This window comes from Anser brachyrhynchus (genome assembly GCF_964034855.1).
Source record: "Anser brachyrhynchus genome assembly, chromosome: 4".
NCBI classification, from domain to species: Eukaryota; Metazoa; Chordata; class Aves; order Anseriformes; family Anatidae; genus Anser; species Anser brachyrhynchus.
In genome coordinates, this window is record NC_137698.1 from 46,923,027 (window position 1) to 46,942,208 (window position 19,182).

A 19,182-nucleotide genomic window follows, 5' to 3' on the forward strand; every position below is an offset into this window, starting at 1 on the left:
TGGATGTGAACTTAAAAACTTGTCGTGACGAATATGTGGAGATTTTGATATATTGTGAAGTGCAAGAAATAGGAAATACACTTCCAAGTTAAGGAGGCCACTCACTCATCAGGTAAGGAGGAGCAGAGCAAAGTCGAATTCGCAGCCGCAGCTCAACACAGAGTGCCTTTTGTTTTGTACGTAGTAAGGAATCCGACTATGACAGCTGTGTTCTGTAAGGGGTAAGTATGTGAAGAAAAGGAGCGTGGTATCTGTTTTTGAGGTTTCCTTAACGCTCACCCCAGCTTGAATCGATCATATTTTTAAGTTTTTCCCTGTGTTCTCTATCTTATGTGTTGTTCAAAGTACCGAGGTAAACCTGTTAACTTTACAAGCCTGGGGTCAACTCTAATCTTGATTCCACTGAGAAGTGTTGAGAGTTGGTTTCCATTGAATAAGCGCCTTCCTTTTGCAGAACGTGCCGAATGCGTTCGGACCGATTTCCAGGCAACATGGGATTTGCACTCAGTCATTTCATAGGTGAAGCTTATCTTTCTTCTGGGGGTTGTAGGCAGGAGAGAGAGAAGCAAGGCTGTCAGCATTGCTGAAGCACAGTGCCTGCCCTGTGGGACCAGAGCAGAGCAGCAGAAGCAGGCTGGCACTGAGCTTGGTGCTGTTGCACCCGCTCCTCCTGAAGGACATTGCCAGGGGAGAAGCAGTCTCTGTTTCTGCTGCAGCTAGAAGGTGCTGCCGAAGAAATGCCAGCTGTGCATCTGGCTGATGACAGGGTAGTAGGAAATAGTATGGGGTTATGGCTACAACAGCCAAATACTTTGAAGGCAGGCCCTTCTGTGCGTCTTGTAGCACCTTCTGAAGTGCTTGCTCATTCTGTGTGTGAAGCTGCCCCAAGCAGCACCGATTCCCCTGGCATGTGCAGAGCACATTTGGAGGCCAGGCCTTGCCACTGAGTTGGAATGCCTGTTTGTTGCCTACGTTGCAGAAAGCTTCCAGAAAACACCGTGTGTTTTCCTGTTCTTGAGGTGCCGGGACACTGTTAAGCCTCAGGCATCATCTGTGTTACTTCCTTTCCCATAATTGACTGCTCTTCGCTGGTTTTCGGAGTGCCAGCAGCTCTCAGGACATTTCCTGCCGGCCTGAACTCTTATGTGCCCAACGTGCTGAAGATCAGATAGCGTTCCTACCTATCTGGGTTTGTTAGCTCGCTTTTCATTCCGAGTATGAGGTTTTGAAAGTGTTTAAGGTAGGAGTGCTATACTTATTGTTTGCCCTCTGGTAATGACTCTGCAGCTGTAGTGACACTGGAGCAGTTGTTCTGGGGAGATACTGTGCCATGGGGTCGTGACAAAAATTTAAGTCTTCAGTAGCTCAAAATAAAACTGAGACACGGACTGATCAGGAAGGCATCCTAGTGCCCATGGAAGCATTGTCAGCTGTATGTTAAGCGGACACAAAGTGAGTTTTCCTCCTGCTGTTGTGTCACCCTTACTGCTAAAGGCAGTGCCGTCAGTGCTTCGTAAGGGAGCTGCTTGTCACCAGGGTGCTCGTGGGGACTCAACGTGAACGTTGGTTGTAGAGGTAGATGGCAACGATGGGACGTGGTTTAATGGATATAACTGTGAAAAATATATTGTAGCCAACATTCTCTTCAGCATTTCTTAACTTTTGTGTGAGAAAACAGCTACGTAGCAACAAGATCTACTTGCTGGGATTTTTCTTTTGTCAGTCTAGCTGAACCTCGTGTTAAATGTATGGCACTGAGGCTCACGCTCTTCTTGGAATGGCGCTTTATAATCCCAAAGGCAGCAGTGACAAGTCCTCTTTTTGTCTATCACATCAGTGGGTGGCCTGTGTGTGTGTTTGTTTATTGGAAATACATGCAAATCATTTTGGGAATGCATGTGGGAGTTGGTTTATACTATGAAACTAATTCTCTTTGTATGGCCGTCTGTGAAGATGAATGAAAGAAATGTATGTGTGGAGACAAATGCCTTCTAGTTTTGTTGGTGCTGTAATTAAAATACAGATGCTTGAATTTGCATTTTCAAAACATTCTGTTCATTCCTTAAGCCGTGACATTATTTAACACTTGATTTTTTTTTTCCCCCTGATCTGATGAAGATACTCGACAGGAATGAAACCATATCTTGTACAGCGTGGGGCCAGGCTGCTCCGCTGTGCTGGCGTTTTCTGCACCGGAGTCGGTGTGACCACCAGGTGATTAATGACTTGGGTTATTAACAGCCTCCCTCGTGCTCAGGGGAATGTTTCATTTCAGTTGTGGTGGTGGCTGCTGAGCAGGGGTTAAATAGTGACTGGATGGGATGGAAATGAGAAGTCCCCGTTGTCTTCAGAAAGGCACTTTGTAGAACCCGAAGTATCGCAGTCCAGCACCAGTGTCTCTGAACTCATTGCTACTTGGGTAGAACTGAGTTACCAGGTCACTTGATGGGGAACAAATGAGAAAATCGGTCATCTGTATTAAAGCAACTTCAGTGACAAATCCTTCCAGTTTATATGCTGCCATGGTAATGTTTCTGAAGATGCAACAACTTGCATGCCCCTCAAATTTTCCTTTGTGACTGAAAATCATTGTTGTACTTAGATCTCGAGGGTTACTCAGGCTGTTCTGCAGGAGCTGTAGTATGGCAGGGAAGTCGCTTGGCTCTGCTGCTGCTTCTCTCTGGACCTGTGGTTCTGCTGATCTCGTGTCTGTACAGCTCCGGGGCTGTCTCCCTACCCCCAGAACATGGGGCCTTTCTTGAGCCGTGGATGGTGGGGACTGCAGAGAGCAGGAAGTACCTCAGCACTGTACGCTCCACGTGCTCACAGGTTGGTTTGTCAGGCCCAAGAGCTGTGGCCAGGAAAAGAGGCTGGAAAGTGCTGCTGGAGAATTGCACTGCTCCTGTTCCTGCGCACGGGTTCTGCACGAACATCTTTTCAGAAAGCAGCTACTGTGTGACGATGGGCAGTGAAAGCATTGTTTCCTCCTGTGGTGCGAAGTGAAATCAGGCCAAACAGATTGCCCCAGTGACACAGTTTCAGCTGCTTCAAGAGGAAAGAAACGCTGGATATAAGTCTAAATAGGACATGCTTAAAATATTTAAGCTACTTTCCTGAATGCTTTATCTGGACAGAGTGTTAACCAAAAGCAGTTTCTCCAGACTGCCACACGCCAGCCTGTCTCAGGACTCACTGTGGCACTCCAGCAGTGTTTGTCTCTGATGCTGATCAAACATTTGGCTGCTGTTACATCTCAGCTTCCCTCGTAAGAATCATTTTCAGGTAATTTAGGAGTAGGTTTTGCAGATCAGTGTTAGGAGAGTCCTCCCAGATGCTATCTTGGAGAGTGCCCTACTGAGTAGTTTTACATTATTTTGGAGGACTTCAGTTGCTGCTGCTCCCAGCCTGTCAGAGCTGCTTGCTGCTCTCTTCTGGCTTGAGATTCCTGTGCTCAGCTTTCCCAGAACAGTGAGCAGTATTTCATCAGTTTTCTAGGTTGGCTGTATGGACTTGTGAGGTCTTGGAATACAGAGCATTTCCCCAAAGCCCATGGCTTTATTAGAGAATCTCTGTAAGGAAGTGAAATATTAATTCCCAGGACTTTGAAATCATTAAAATGATTTTTTTATTAGTCAGAAAAAAGAGGTGTCCACAGGCCTTTTTCTTTCTTTCTGTCATCTTCTTTTTTAATTGCATACCATCTGGCAAATGGAGTTTCCTGCAGACTGACTGTTCTGGTAGGGAGCATGAAGTGGGTTTGAGTTTTGGTTTTTTTAGGGTCCTTTACGTAAAAGGATGGGTTAGAAATTATTTTGCTGCTACTGCTGCAGCAGGCTTTCCTTCCTCAAAACTAATTATATTTATTTCCGGTTCCAAAGGACAAGGCTTTCACTCTTTTAGAAGAGCCATTTTATTTTTAATTCAGCTGAGATGCCGTAGGTCTTGCGCACTGATGGCAGGGATCAGGAGGGAGCTGGTTTCTGTCTGTACATGTCGCTCTGATTCCACTGCTGCCAAACAGGCCCTTGAGCCTCTGCCAGCGTGTCGTGAGGTTTCAGAAGATAAACGGCTGCCAGTGCGTTGTAAGTTATTAAAAACCCTCTCGTTCCCTGTTGATACACGGTGCTTGGCAGATAAACCCTCTGAGAATTTCACTATGGGTTCTTGAGCATCTGAAACGGGAAGGCTGCAGAAGGTGGGAATTCGTGCCACCTGGAGATGGGTAGAGGTTTCCATCAGGGGCCCATCGGGGTCTGGAGTGTGTGGATTTCCCCAGTTCACTTGTGTGCCTTTAGCAGGAAAAAAAAGTCAAAACAGGATTTAAATATGAATGCTTTTTTTGGTTATACAGACAATTTTTTTTTTTTGCTCCCATATACCTTAACAGCTTGGATACTGATTATTAATTAACTGGATTGTCTTAATTGGTTGAGCTACAATGCATGGTCTCTCAGTGTTTTGGAAGCACCATACAGTTTCCTTCTGTAATGTGTGCAAGAACAGTGCAGATCTTCAGATGCTAAGTGCTGCTTCCAGACCTACTGCTGTTATTTTTAAGATGTGCTGCTGTTTTTAAGACACTTAAAAATTACACTTGCTTTGACTTGCTGTATCCCATAAATGCGTTCTGCAGACTCTGTTTCAGTGCCATTCTCTTCTGCTATCAGTGCTTCATGGTCCTCGAGGTCATGGCACAGCAGGATTTCTGCAGGACTGCAAAGGTTGGACTTGACACAGAGGTACCAAACAGGCCAGATGGTTAGGTGACACGTTGCAACGACTGACAAAATTAAATCTCAAATCTAAGGGATGGAAACATTTTAGAAGGTTTTGAACCCCAATGTTTGGAAGAAGAGCTGTTTGCTTTCCATAAGGACTTAAACCTGAGAGGAATAAGGGGTGAGAGCTCCCTGCATAATGTCCTCTCTCAGGAGTAAATTCCGTGTCCGAGGTGGGGGTATGTCCCTGCGTACTGCAAGTAGTTTTTCTGGAGGCTTAGCAGAGTGTTAGGAATGCAGTACACTGAATAAATTCCCTCCTTTGGGCCTCAGGAGAAAAAAGTGTTGGTGTACAGAGCAGTTTCTCACCCCATTGAGGAGGGGGAAAAAATGAAAAAAGCCTTTCCATAGCGCGCACACCCACTAGCACTGAGATGCTCTCACCACACGTGCTCTCATGCAGATGCTCTGTATTCCATTCACCCTAAGCATGGCTAACCAACAATTGATTCCCTTCTCTGTAGCATATAAAACCCAAAGGCTGTGTATAAAACCAGTCGGCTTTGGCTTGTTCCCTGCGCTGAATTCCTGTCTCCTACTGGTATGACCCTGGTGGATTTAATTGGCGCTGCCGCGAAGATGAATGCCTCCCCCTGCACGCTCTGACAGCCAGCAGTGCCTCTTCATTAGTTGTCAGGAGCACAGGACCCCAAGGGCATTGCTGATACTGCCAGCTGAACTAATTGTGCCTCTGATATCTTCTGGAGGGAGCAGCCAGGCTGTTTAATCAAACGGGCACCAGCCTTACTGTCCAGAGGAATCTCTATAGCGGTGTATTGCGCTAGCGCAGCTGTGAGCACTATTCTCTTCCCATTGAAGGTCTCCTGAATGCAGTGCTGGCCTTATTAGTGCAGTGCTTTCTCAGAATCTCAGAAATGTGGTTTGTAGGCAGCCACCTTGCTGTGTGCTGATGGGGTGGCATGCTCTGTCTTGCTCTCAGCCTGCAAAGGAAGCTGTAACAAACCTAACCCGCTTTTTTAAGCGACCCTTGGAAATGCGTAGAGTCAGAGAGCCAGAGAAAGGGAGCTGGCTAAAGGCTGATGGTGTTGGCGCTGGGGGAGCGTGCTCTTTTCTGTCCTGAGCAGCAGTCATTGTGATGCTCAGATACTTGACATGCACATAATAGGTTTGCTTCCTCCATAGTTTTCTGAGAAATAAAACTCAAACCTTCCCAGTTCCTACAGCTCTGTGAAATGAGGTGCAGGTCGTGCCATCTGGCTTCTGCACTGCCATCATAAAATCTGCTAATTTCAAGCTCAGTTCCCTACAGGTCAATGCATAAAATAAACTTTTTTAGCTATGTTTTTTCCTGCATTTGTTGTCATGACTACTGAGGAACACTGGGGGAAGGCACTGAGCTGAAAAATACCTGATTTTTGTCCCAGGTTCAGCAGTGACTGACTTGGTGACATTGAACCAAGTCCCTACTCCTTTGTACCCTTGTGTCCACATGACTTTGAGGTGATACCTGCATACCTGCAAGAAGTAACATCCTTGCATGTTAATGATGTTCTGGAAATGTAAACCTGAACTAATGGTAAAAGTAAAGTTTGTGTCATTTATGCTGGGAGGTTAGGAGGAGACAAAAGGCAAGGAGTGTGACACATTTTTGCTGCATCATGTGAGTAGTTTCACTCCATCTCCTTCATATGGAAGATCCTCGCATGATATCACATCTGTTTGAAGAATAATATTGGGGTTACTCAGTCTAGGGCTACTGAAGAATTACAAAAAAAAAAAAAAAAAGGTCCTGGCTATCCCACAAGGGGAGATGTTCCACCTTTTTGCATTTGGAAGATGTAATCCCTTTTTCTGGTAGAACTCCAGCACTTCTATCTAACATAGAAAAGCCTGAAATATATGATTTAATTACCAATCTCTACTGAAATATAGAAAAATTAATTCATAGATTTCGTGGTCAGCCTTAAAATTAACCTGGTAGAAATCAGGGTAGTTTAGTTCACCTGCTTTTAAAACCATAGGAACTAAATCTAGATGTGAGAGATATTTAGAACCCTTATCTAAATGTCTTCTGTGAAGCATGCAGTACGTGCAGAATAGGCACGTTACCTGCACTCATATGGCTTGGCTGTGTAACTGAAGCCTCTGAAACATGAGCCATCAGAAATCTGAGTAAATGAAGCCTGCTATCATGAACCCTTTATTTTATCTTTGTGAATGAGTACAGAGTATAGGTTGAAAGTGTGTATATTTACAACAGTAGCAGTACTACTGCCTGCTTTCTGAACGCCATTGCCTTGCCAAGGTCTTTTTTTGAGAGCGGGTGGTGGATGAAGTGCTCGTGGAAACTCCTGAACACATGTAGCTTTCATTGACCTTCCTGCAAAGCAATGTCACTTTATTTTCAATCATCTGTTCTCAATGGCATTAATTTCACGTGGCAGAATGCTGCATGACTGCTCTGCACGTGTGCAGATTGTTTGCATCGCTATGCCTTGAGTGAAATGTGGGATATGAAATTGAGGTTAAAAAAATGATTTTCAATTGCTGCTTCTACTTCAGAAGCAGACTGCTTATACTTGGCCCTGCTCAACATCTGATGCACATGATCTGATGCACTTGTTTCATAGGTGAGGTTAGCCGTGCTGATCATTTTGACACGCTTCTTTCTCTGTGTGACCCACCGGTGTCACTCTGCATGTTGTCTGCTACTTAGAAGAGTTTGGGACACCTCCAAAAGCCATGTAGCATAGAACAAACTTACAAGCCAGGTTTGTGGTACACATCTTCCACCATCAGTATACCTGGGTATGGGATTTGCTCTTAGGGGGGAAGGTGTAGCTCATATCACAGAAGTTGTGCTTGAGGACACTGCTTATTCCTACTCCATTTTAAAAGGCACAGCAGGGATGAATTTCAGCACCTCAGCACTGTAGCTGGCACTTGAGTTTGACCAGAAATGGCTCTTGGTAGTACTGTGTGGGGCTGAAGGTAAATTAGGCCCCAGCTCTGTGGTTTGAATGAGTTGTGAAGGTACAGCAGAGATTCAGAAATCTCTGTGTTGTGATCATTAACTATGTGCCGTGGACACACCTTTGTGTTTCCCAGTAGAAAATCACGTGTTGTGATACTTCTGGGCTTTCCAGGTGTGTCAAGGCAAACCTTATGTCTCAGAAGAAATACCATTACTTGTATCTCCATAACGCCAATAGTAGGCTGAACAGCTACTAGCTTCAGTTAGTTTTTGTTGTTGTTGTTGTTGTTTTTTTTAATGGTTCATTCATGTCCCTCTAGTGGTGGCAGCAAAAACTCCAGTGAAGTGATAGACACTTCTGTGTTGAACACCCTGTGCAGGGCTTTCACGTTTACCTTGTTTCATGTCAGCAGCACGCAGAAGATACAGCTTGAGACTTAATGTTTCCAAAAAATGGTATGAAGTGGAAAGGAAAGGTGGTGCTAGGAAAAATCGGAGGCAGGAGAGGCAAAATAGGAGGGTCTGCATCCTCAAAATGGTAATGCCTAGCACCTAGCATATCTGAGCAGAAATGGGCTTGTTTTCCTGAAGTTTCCTGATCTTAAAGCAAGTTTGTTTCATGTTTTCTCATGTGCTTGGATGTTGCTGCCTGATCTCATCCTCCGTCCTGTGGCTGTAAGAGGCTCGGAGGTCTTCTGGTCTTCATCCAGTCCTTCTGCAGGCTGTTTTTGTCTTCCCTCTGTCCCACTGCTGGTGCTTGGGGAACCCTGATTCTTATTTAAATAAAGTCGCTTCTTTCTTGCCTTTCAGCCGTGCGTTAGAGAAGTGTAACAAAATTTGAAGCCCGTGGTGAGTGCAAGGCCCTTGCTAGTCTTAGTTTATTGAGTCCAGCTGTCAGATCTAAGGCTGAAGAGCAGAATTTCCACCTCGCAGCTGCCAGTTTGAGTTTATTCATGTACTGGTACTTGGTGTTGATTTGCTGTGCAGGGTGGTGAAAGCCGGGCTAGCCTGACACATGCCCTCTGACAGCAAAGGGGAACCTTTCTCTGGGACAGGAACGGCTCTGCACAGGATGCTGCATTGTCTGTCCTCTGCAGGCCCAGCTTGAGCTGCTACCTCTGGAGATGTACATCTCTGCTGGTCACATTGTGTGTCTTTTATAAAGCTAGTGGGTACAACTGGTGGCCAGATCGTCGTCTTCCGTGCTGTATTTCAGATCAGCATGATGTTAAGTGAGTGGTTAGCTTTTGTTTTCTGGCAGAAATTCTGAGGAGGAGCATGTGATTGATGCACGCCTGTGAAGAGAGAGCTTCAAATGGTAAGCCCAAGGTCAACTGTCAGGTCTTAATGAAGCCTGACGTGATGATTAGTGCAGGAATAGCGTCAAGGAGCAGCGCTGGATGGTGTTAAGTCGACTTCTGCTTCAGACTGAGCAGGCTTTCCAGTGGGAGGAGGTGAGGGCTGCTCTCGAGGCAGGACCCCAAGAAGATCCGCTCTGTAAAGGGCTCCTTTCAGGGGCAATTAGGGAAAATGTGACAGCCTCGTCAGCCAGCCTGCTGTGTGCCAGCGGGGAGGAGGGAGAAGGAAAGCACCCGGGGAAGGCTGATCTTTGCAGTGTGCCAACTGCGGCGGGGCCTGTGAGGAAGACGCCATCTGCTACCACTTGGCATAGCTTGGTCTGAGCACAGAGCACATTATTGTCCTTGACTTTGGCGGGAGGAGCTGGCACCGAGCCCGCGGGTGCTGCCCCCGGGAAGGGGCGCCGTGGCCACGACACGGCAGCAGCGTGGGCACTGCGTAAGAGGGACGGGGAGCCTCGGGCACCGCGGGGTGTTGCTGAGAAGCGACATGCTTGGCCGGGAGTGAGTGCATCCTACTCGCCTGGGGGGCTGTCCAGGGGCTCCCAGACCGTGGTGGAGTAGTGGGCCTGTCAAGGACAGCGACACCAGTAGCGCTTCTGGAAATGTTCAAGGGTAATAACAAGAGGTTTGTGCAGCCTGATGAGGAAGAGCTGGCTCCGTGGAGGCCTTGCTGGACTTGGACAAGATGAGCTGAACCGGGGATGGTTTCCTCCAGGACAGAGCACTGCAGCCCTGGGCCTTACGAGCCCTGGGCCTTGCGCTTTGTGCTGCATGCAGGTCACTGTCATCTCTAATGTCACCTTGCTTCCTGGGGGCAGAAGAGAGGAGCAAGGTCCTCAGCAAAAAGCTTGGGCAAAGTGCCGAAGCCATCAGGTAGAGCTTTGCTCAGCTACGTGAATAAAATGATGGGGGGGGGGGGGGGACACAGTGCTTTGTGCTGCAGGCAAGACAAACCCAAAACTCAGGGTCTGAGAGACAAGAGTGGCTGGAGCTGAGGAGAATGAATAGTGGAAAGAAATGCTGGGCTACCAAAAAGACATGTGAAACAAGTGTTTGCTCTGGAGGAAATGAAATAATTTGGGCTGTACCCTTCTCATTTCCTTATCAATGGAAAGTCGAGTCGAGCTGTGCTAAACAGCAAAAGAACCACCATGGTATAAATGCCTTTTTGCAGTGCTGCAGAGGAGTGCTTGCAAAATGGTGAAGGATAACCCCAGCAGGATGAGCAGCCTGCGATTTATTATGGGCCCGTGATGGATAAAAGCACACTTAGCTTCCATCTGTTCTGTTTTGGATGATGGCTCCAGAGAGGTCATGGCTTTGGCAGTGATCGATATTTGAAACCAAGGCCATTTTTAGCTGTTCCAAAATGTTTTCCTACTCTGTTTGTTGGACGTCCATTTCTCTGAATGATACGTTCTGCCAGATGCATCACAGGTGTTGGTTAGCTGCAAACGTTAGTTAATGTGAGGCTCTCCTCCCTGTCTCCCCCTCTTCCACTGCTGAGCTTGCTGTAGAAGGGAAGGGGAGGGGAATAGGTAGATATTTTGGCACACTTCAGGTAGGTTTACTTCTGCTTTCCTGGAAATATATGCATAATTTTCTTGTGTTTTGTAACTGTGAAGTATTATACAGAGTGAGTGCAGCTTGAATAATAAAGAACCCAGATGTTCATCTCCACCGTGATACGAGAAAGGGATTACCGACCAATGCAGTGTGTTTCCTATGATGGCTGAGCTGCAAACATCTCTTTTTTATGTTTGTGCTACCTCATGAACAAAAGCAGGCATCCAAGTGTGCCTTCTATAGTTCTACTTTAATTAAAAGTGAAGTGGGAGTACAGAAAGCCGTGCCCCAGGCATGGTGGTAGCACTCAGCAGCAATTCTTCTGAGTGAGAGGAAAGCAGCACGGGCGGTCAGAGAGGCCAGGGTGCTGCCAGGGGAAGTTGTCACAGCAGCAGGAGCCGGGACGAGGGACGAGCGTGGCTTTCCCCAGAGGTTTGTTCTTTCTGCGTGTGCCAAGTGGCACTTGTTATGGATCCATGTTTTGCACAAATGAGTGCAGATCCACTTATTGTGGTTCCATGTTAATCATCGTAGATTTCTTTTCTGATACTGAACCAGCATTTATGTAAAATGCTGTAATTCCTCTGTTCGCTCTGAATGCAGATTTGGGGTTCTCCTTTAAAATCCTTGTCAAAGGCGAGTTAGACATCAGTGCAAGAAAACCTATTTAAAGAATCCCCAAAGGCTTTTTACATGCCAGTCCTTTTCAAGCCATGTTGTTTGTCTGAGAAGTGGGATCTTGTACAGAAGGTGCTGTAGTATGTGTATGTGTGTATGTTGATTTACTGTGTTTTGGGTACAGCTTTGTCCATGCATGCAGATGGTGGGAGAAGAAAAATGTGAAATTCATTATCCACTTGACAGGGCTTTTGATCTCATGGGACTCCTACGTACCTCCGTGATAAAACCACACTTCAAATAGGTTTGGCAGAGCGTGTCAACACCACTGCTGGGATAACGTAGGTTTAATGTCCTCAGAGTACCATTAAGTACTGTTAGATCTGCAGCTTTTTTTTTTGATGCATCAGCTCTTTTAATTCCTTTTCTGTTTTGACAGCATCAATTACATATCAACACGTTATTTAAAATAAATAGATGGGGAATACTCCCTTGCAAATGCCCTGAAGATCCAGTTGTGTTCATAAGTTGCCTTGCTCTGACAAAGGCTGGGGAGAGTTTTAATAAGGCTTTTATTCCATAGTAATTAAATAATGTCTGACTGATGACACCATAACTCAACAGATTAAATTGCAGTGTGGAAATGTATAATGTGTCCTGTGGAGATGCACGTCAGTAATGAGGAGAGCTGGGTGGTATGTGGCACCCCCTCAGACCGTGTCAGCCCTGGGTAAAGCGCCTGGGCTGCAGAGTCTGAGAGTGGGGCAGTCATGTGTAACGTGTTGTTTGAGGTGTGTTACATTTCTTGGGCTGTAGGCAGAACTGAGACAAATGCAACATTATTGAGGTATGTGAATTTTACCTTAAAACCATCACTGTAATTGGTTACCATCCTTCTCCTTTGTATTTTTATTTTTTAAAACAGGTGGCTCATATGGTTCAGCATCTGACTAAAGTCTTTTCCACAAGGATGTGGACATTTTCAGCCTTGGTGTAGGCAGAGTTCATCCTTGGCAGTCTCTTGTGCTTAACCTGTTTCTGAAGAGGAAAGGTAAAGATTAACTGCTGCACTTAGCCCTTCATCTTGCCCTTTCCACCTTCGGGGGCACAGCTTGCTGCTAAGGAAAGCATCAAGGTTTTGCACAGCCCTGTTGTTCAGCAAACTACATGTTCCCTTTACTAGTAAGGTGGGAATTGGTTTGTGTGAGGTGGTGAGATCTACGCAGTGTGGACTGTCGCGGTAAGTTGAGTGGCTGCTGTCACTTATGTACTGAAGTGCCTAATCTTGGGCAGCTCTTAAACAAAATGAGGTTGAATCCCAGGCTGGATTTTTGTGCATCAGAAACGGTGGTGCCTGACCTCTCATGATGCTCCCCAGCAATATTTTCTTCTGCGGAGTGACAGAGAACTCCCTCCTAATAGGCATTGCCAAACAGGCTTATCTAATGGCCTTTGTCTGTGCTTAAAATGAATCCAAAAGCATAAAGAGATCAGCTTCTCCAAATCTGTTTATTCCTTGTGCTGAGGTGGGTGACCGAGCAGTAGATAAAGACGTCTCAGACAAACAGAGCTGGTATGCAGGCTGATCTCTGCCCTGACACGGTGCCAGGCACCGAGCTGAGAGCACCACTTGTTGCTGCAGCTCCACTTCCTTGATGAGTCTGCATCCTGTGGCATTGGAGCGGTACTGGAGCCGGGCCCTTGGCTGTTCCTCTACTCAGTGGCTTTTTCCGAAAGGAATCGCCATCCCCTTTCCATCTCTGACATGTTCCCTCTCCTGCACTGTGCTCCCTTTGCACCAGCTGAGGTCCCCAAGAGCTGGTGCGGATGCTGTGTGCTGGCTTTCAGGGAGGCCTTGAAATTGAGGGAATTTCACAGTGGGTGTGACAGCGAGGTTAATGCAATTAATATTCCCTTTCCATTGTGATATCCCGTGCCGGGTGATGCAACCCAAGAGCACGGCAGTGCTGCCCTCTGCAGCCCCCCGTTGTGCTGGCCACAGGAGGCAGCGGAGTGGCTTTTAGGGCAGCCTGGTGCAGAGGAGGCTGGAAAGCTGCCTGTCCAACGTGCCTGCTGCCCAACCTGGCGGCCCCTGGCGAGTGCTTATGCATGGCAGCGATCACAGTGTAGTACTAGTCTGGAATAAAATGATCCTGGGAGAACGGGCAGGGTGTCCATGTGTCTGGACCGTGCACTAGGGTGACGTTGTGAAGAGGAGGTAGGATTGCTATGCATTTCCCACAGCAGCAACTCTGAACGGGCTGCAGAACAGTGGTTAGATCTCGAGATGACTTCAGACAAACCCCTTCCTGCTCTGTTTTTGTTCCCACATAGGGCAGTCAAGTCAGCTTAACTCAGTGCCTGACATGCACAAGGAATGTGGCCTTCTGCCACGAGGTATACTTAGCTTCCTCACCTCTATTTTCCGGTGTTAGTAGTTGCAGTGTGTATCTATCCTACGTGATATGATGAGCATCACTCAGGTAAAGATGCTCCTCTTCAAAGCTGAAACTTTTGTTTGACACGTGTTTATGCGGTCTAAGCAAATTGAAGTCACCCTGCATTTTGTTTGTTGTAAATGAGAAGAGTTTGGCCTCAGTGTCATTCAATTGAAACCCACCCCGACAACGTAGTGAACTTTCCAACGAATTGTGCCAAGTCCTGTGGATGTCTGTGTGAGCACTTGGAGGAACTGAGCCGGGCCTCGACTGTCAAGTCGGGGAATTCAGTTTTGATCCAAGGAGGTCATCCAGGATGGCAGTTCATTTCCAGGGAAATTACATTTCCTGCTGGTGTATGGCAGGACTCTAAAACTTATGGCAGGCATCTAAATCTGTGTGGAATTTAAAAAAAAAAAAAAAAAAAAAAAAGCAGTCTAGGAAGAGAAAGTAAATATATAAACAGTTTCTTGAATTTGCATTTAAATTACAACTTACATAGAAATTATAAAAATCACTGATTATGCAAGCAACAGGCTTTCATGTGTGAACGTGATGATAACTTAAAGTTTCAATGAGCTGCTTGCTCTCTCCTCATTTAGTTTATATGCAATGCTTTCCAGTTATTTCCTTTGTAGCCAGCTGGGCCCTAAGATGCTGCCTGTGTTACTGTGTAACTACAAAACCAGGTGTAGTGGTGCTGTGCGAATGACACGCAGGCCTCCTGTTTTCTGGGGCTGCTTGAACACTGCTGTATTCTGGAGGACGTGTATGAATTGCTGCCACTGCTCTGCATGATGAAAAGCTCTCGGCTAGCTGTTCCAGCCCCTGAAGCGTGGCTTCTGACTCGTTGCCCTCATCTTTCTGTTAGTGCTGGGAAAAAGCTGGACTTTGAGTTTTGCAACAGGCACAAGCACAAGAGCTGTGCTGCACCCCGTGGTCGCAGCGTTTCTGTCTTGAGTACGGGGCTCTTACCCACGTGCTTTGACTCGTGCAGCTGTGTCAGAAAAGACTCCCTTGAATACCTTGCTTTGGGGGAAAAAAAAAAAAAAAATAAAAGAGAGAATGAAGTGTTCCACCTTGTATTAACACATTGCAAAAGGAGCTTCTGCTGACGAGGGATGATTCACTCCTCTGGCAGCAGAGAAGCGCCCACATGCAGTTATTCCAGGTTGCTGAATGCCAAGCGCTCGCCGTGGTGGTTGACCTTAATCTGTGTGTAACTGGGAGTACTTGGAAGTCTGGCCCCAAATGGCTTCCATCCATTTCAGAAGTACTTCTGATTTTTATTCTTTGCCCATTCCAGAAGGAAAGGTTTGAATAATCAGTGGTTAGGGTTGAATGTTAGAGATACTTGGCTAGCTAGTATTTCACCTGTGTGATGTCAGGAAGGCATCAAGAAGTGCCTATTGCTAATGGCTAGTCAAAAAGAAGCAGAGAGGACTGAGGAGGGGGAATACCAGTTGTTTTGGGCCTCCTTGTCATCTGACAATCTCCGGCTGTGTCGGGCTGTGCTGCTGTGAAATGTCTTCCAAAGAGAGCAGCGTTTGCCAAAAGCAACTTCTTGGTGGAGATGGATCAACATTTGTATCAGCGCACCAAAGTGTTTTATAAATTATACTATTATAATAAATCAGTCCTGTTGCAAAGAGGTTTTGTGCTCCTGCACCTTGTGGGGAGGTGTATGGTAGGCTTGTTCCTATTGTTAGTGAGCAGCATTCTCTTACTTAGCTAAGGAGCAATGTGTATTAGATATATATAAGAGGTGTATAAGAGAATATAAGAGCTGTATAACTAAAAGATAGTTTCACTAATGTGAAGGGGAAATAGTCCATGTGGGTTGATTTTACTTGTGACTGGCTCACTGATTCCAGCAACCATTTACAAGAAGAAAGTTCCCAAAGACTTCAATATTTTCATGCAGTTTATTTTCTTTCCTCCTTTTGTCCTCCTTTTTTTTTTTTTTTTTCTATCTACCAGAAACATTTATGACCTCTGTCTGGCAAACCACCCCAGTTACTAGGAATTTTGCAGTGGTACATCTGACTCCTGAGACTGGTGGCAAAATTCCCAGCAGCTGTAAACAAGATTGCAGCCTGATGATGACAGGATGTTGTGGAAAATACCGCAATGCCTTGAAATTGGAAAGGGGATTTTAGGTTGAAAATTCCTAAGTCTCCAACTGGAATTTAGCTGTAGTAGCCATGTTTAAACACCCCCCTCTCCCCTGTGTGAATGTGCTTGGGGGAGTCATCACAACGACTTGAATAAGTGCATGTGGTCAGGAAGTCTGTTCCAGATTTGATCCAAATGCCCTATATGTAATAAGATACACCACAGCTCTGGGAGTATGTTCTCAAGTGTAAAATCAAACAATAATATTCAAAGTTAGTCTTTTGTTCTTTGCAGATTTCATTGCGTTACTGCACTGCATGAATACAATAAGAAGCCCACAGTAATGTGCTCTCTAAGCTTGCCCATTGCTTGTTATAAAGTTTAAAAAAAAAAAACGTGAGGTTGAGTTACCTCTGAAAGGTGTTGACCTTTACATAAGAACAATACCTATAATCTGACTTTTGCTGGCTTGAAACTGATCCTCTTTAATTGACTTAGAGTACTTCTTTCAAAGATCGGATCCTGTTTCAGCGATAAGCTATTTAATAATGAAAACATCTACAGAGCGTGTCTTTGCTGTGTAGAGGCATGTGTGTATGCAAATGCAAGCATGTGTACTCGGCATTGCATATTGATATACATGTGGACGTGGTTAAAAGAAAACTTTCTCCTTTGTGAGGCCAGAATTTCTGCGTCATACCAATAAAAACCATCTACAGCGTGACAGCCTTTGGAAACATCAGACACCCCATGCACAGTAAGAACTCTTCCAAACCTGCCCTTACCTTCTACGCAGAAATCCTCTGGGGAAAGCTCTCCTGCCTGTCTGACACATACCTAACACTTCACGGTTCTGTATATAATGCAAGATTTTTATCCTAGACAAAGGAATGTTTTTTTCTTTAAAGCACAGACTTTGGATTAGATAGAAATCGTCTCATTTTAAGATAAGGAAACTCGTGTAGTTGGATCTTAATAAAATGTTTGTCAGTTATTGAAATGCCACCTTAAAGTTAATGTAGCTTTCCTCGTTGCCCGCACCTGAAAACATGATGCCGGTCTCTTTTTGGGATTATTTTTAAGAAATTACAGAGATTGCAGGTTTTCCCTGCGGTATGTGAGCAGCTGGAATGTTTCAGGGGGTCAGTATAAAAACAGCGCTGTTTAGGTCCTGTAAGCAGCCCGTGCACTGGAGTTCTGTGCTCTGTGAAATCCCATCAGTGTGTCCCGTGGGGCTCGGCCGAAGATGAACTTACTGTTCCCTTAATGTCAGGAAGCAGAAGAAAAAGGGCATTCATGTACAAACGCTTTCTGCTCTGACTTGAGTCTTTTATTTTTTTCCGAGATGATTTAGTGGTAGTGACTTAATGACTTCAAACAGCACTCCAACTGCTGCCAGTCCGCCCTAGATAACATAACCTATCTGCTCGATGACTGATGGCAGTGATCAGATTCACTTTGTTACCGATGAGGCAACTGGGAGCCTGTAGGCAAAGGTGTAGGTGAGAATGGCAGGCAGCAAAATCACTCTGCCTCAGGTTCAGGACGCTGCAGCTGCTCTGTTGTGTGAAGAGCGGGGAAGATTTGGGGGTATTTGTAGTTTCTGGGTGGCGTGATGCTACACTGGGGTGTACAGCACACTTCAGGCCCTCGCTGTCTTCAGAAGCTACTTCTGGAGGGGCCGGGTGAAGAGGGCACTTTTCCGAGTGTGTGTGATCATAAGTGAAACTCCTTTAAATTGCTTCCATGCTGTTGCTGAAGCATACTGCCAAGCAGCTACTGCTTGTGTCTTGGGCTTCCCTGCTGAGTACCGCGCGTACACCAAAAAGTGAAAGGGGCTAGCACCCAGGAAGTTGTTAGGAAGCCCTCCGGTCTCCTAAACAGATGGAATGTGCTTTTATTTTTCCCCACTGAGAAGCAGAAAGCGTGTACCTGTGTGCCGCGGCCGCTGTCAAAGTTCTGGGTGCAGTTTTGGGTTGCGGGACGAGCTGCGGGAACGGCTGCTCCCGGCTGCACGCTGGGCTTGGACATCGTGCAGCTGCTGCTGCCCTACGCTCTGGTGGAAGCAGGTAGGAGGAAAGAAACCCAGCGGATGCTTCACTGGATTATTTCACTGTGAATTTATATAGAGCTATTTGTTTCAGAAACAATAGGCAGGGAAAGCTCCAGCTGAGTTATTGTCTTTGTGGCCACCAACACAGAACTGAAAGGTGCAGCAGCCACGGAGAAGCCATGTCACAGAGGGAGCCTCCACCTGCATGCAAGCAGGCAGGTCTTCACCCTGCACTGTACAAAATGGCTCAGCCTTCTAGGTAATTGCTACACAGCTATCCCTCCAAAACGTATGACAGCAGCTAAAAACCCTCCCCCTCCAATATATTCATCACAGTATAATTGTGATTGGGGTGATTATCTGTGTTTTGTTTTTTTTTTTTTTTTTAATGCTTTCAACTGCATCTGCTTGTTATTTCTCTCTAGGAGATGGGTATGAAACCGTGTTTTGTTCCTGGGGTAAGAACGTAGGATAAAGATCTGGCAGGGAGAAAGTACTTTCTTCAGCGCTGTGTAAATGCTAGCTCGGTCCTTCTGAGACCAGTGTTCCTTGACAAATGAAAGTAGCAGTGCTCTAGCATAGGAGATGTTCCTAAGGACGTTTAGATTGGCAAAAGGATATTCTGGTTTCTGAGAGAGGAAGTCCACATCTGCAAGCTGTGGTGGCAAATGGCCACTTGCATTTCCCCAAAGCTGAAATTCTTGGAGGCTGTTGGAAGGTTTTACATTAACTCGGAAAGCAAATAAAAGTGGAATTCAACTCGTGTTGCTAGCTGGAAAGTTAATTCCTTCAGTGTTTTAATGCATAATGACTGACTATGAGCCCAGTTGGATTTGTGGGACATTTGCACGCACAACTGACACATCTGCAGCTTCCCAGTGCAGTCAGACCCCCATGTTTGCGACTGGCGTTGCAGGCGCGGGAGCAAAACAAGCATCCTGTGGCTTTGTCTCCAGGCTTGCACTGACAGAGTCACAGCGCAGCAACAGAAAGCTTTCACGCAGGATAGACGATGCCAGCTTAAGGGGCTGCATGACAGCTGGGTTTTCTCAGTTGATTGATTAAAACATTTTTAAAGAACTAAAGTTCTGAAGGAGTTTGTTGTGCCACATACCTCAGTTTTACTGAGTGAAAGATTTAAAGTCAAGCAGCACAAGGGAGATAAGGCATGTGCCTCACGGCTGGATTTCTGTAACCGTCTGGAGTAATTCCTGTGAGGCCATTGGGGTCCTTAGGTGGGCACAGGCCCAGTTTGAGTTTATTTCATAGGGTGTTATTGACAGTGCAAGTTCTGTTCGGAGAGCTGCTGAAGCAGCTG

At 46.0% G+C, this 19,182-nt stretch overlaps 1 protein-coding gene across 8 annotated transcripts in view; it reads left to right on the forward strand.

The window, feature by feature from the left end:
- The window catches only part of ARHGAP24 (Rho GTPase activating protein 24), a 236,912-nt gene that overhangs the window by 113,753 nt on the left and 103,977 nt on the right, over positions 1-19,182 (forward strand). The window contains exon 2 of one of the 8 annotated variants that reach the window (XM_080591968.1): positions 1-19,182. This exon is cut by the window's right edge and continues 18,934 nt beyond it. The exons of the other annotated variants lie outside the window; for them this stretch is intronic. The gene's annotated coding sequence lies outside the window, so the exon portion shown is untranslated. 8 annotated transcript variants of the gene reach the window in all.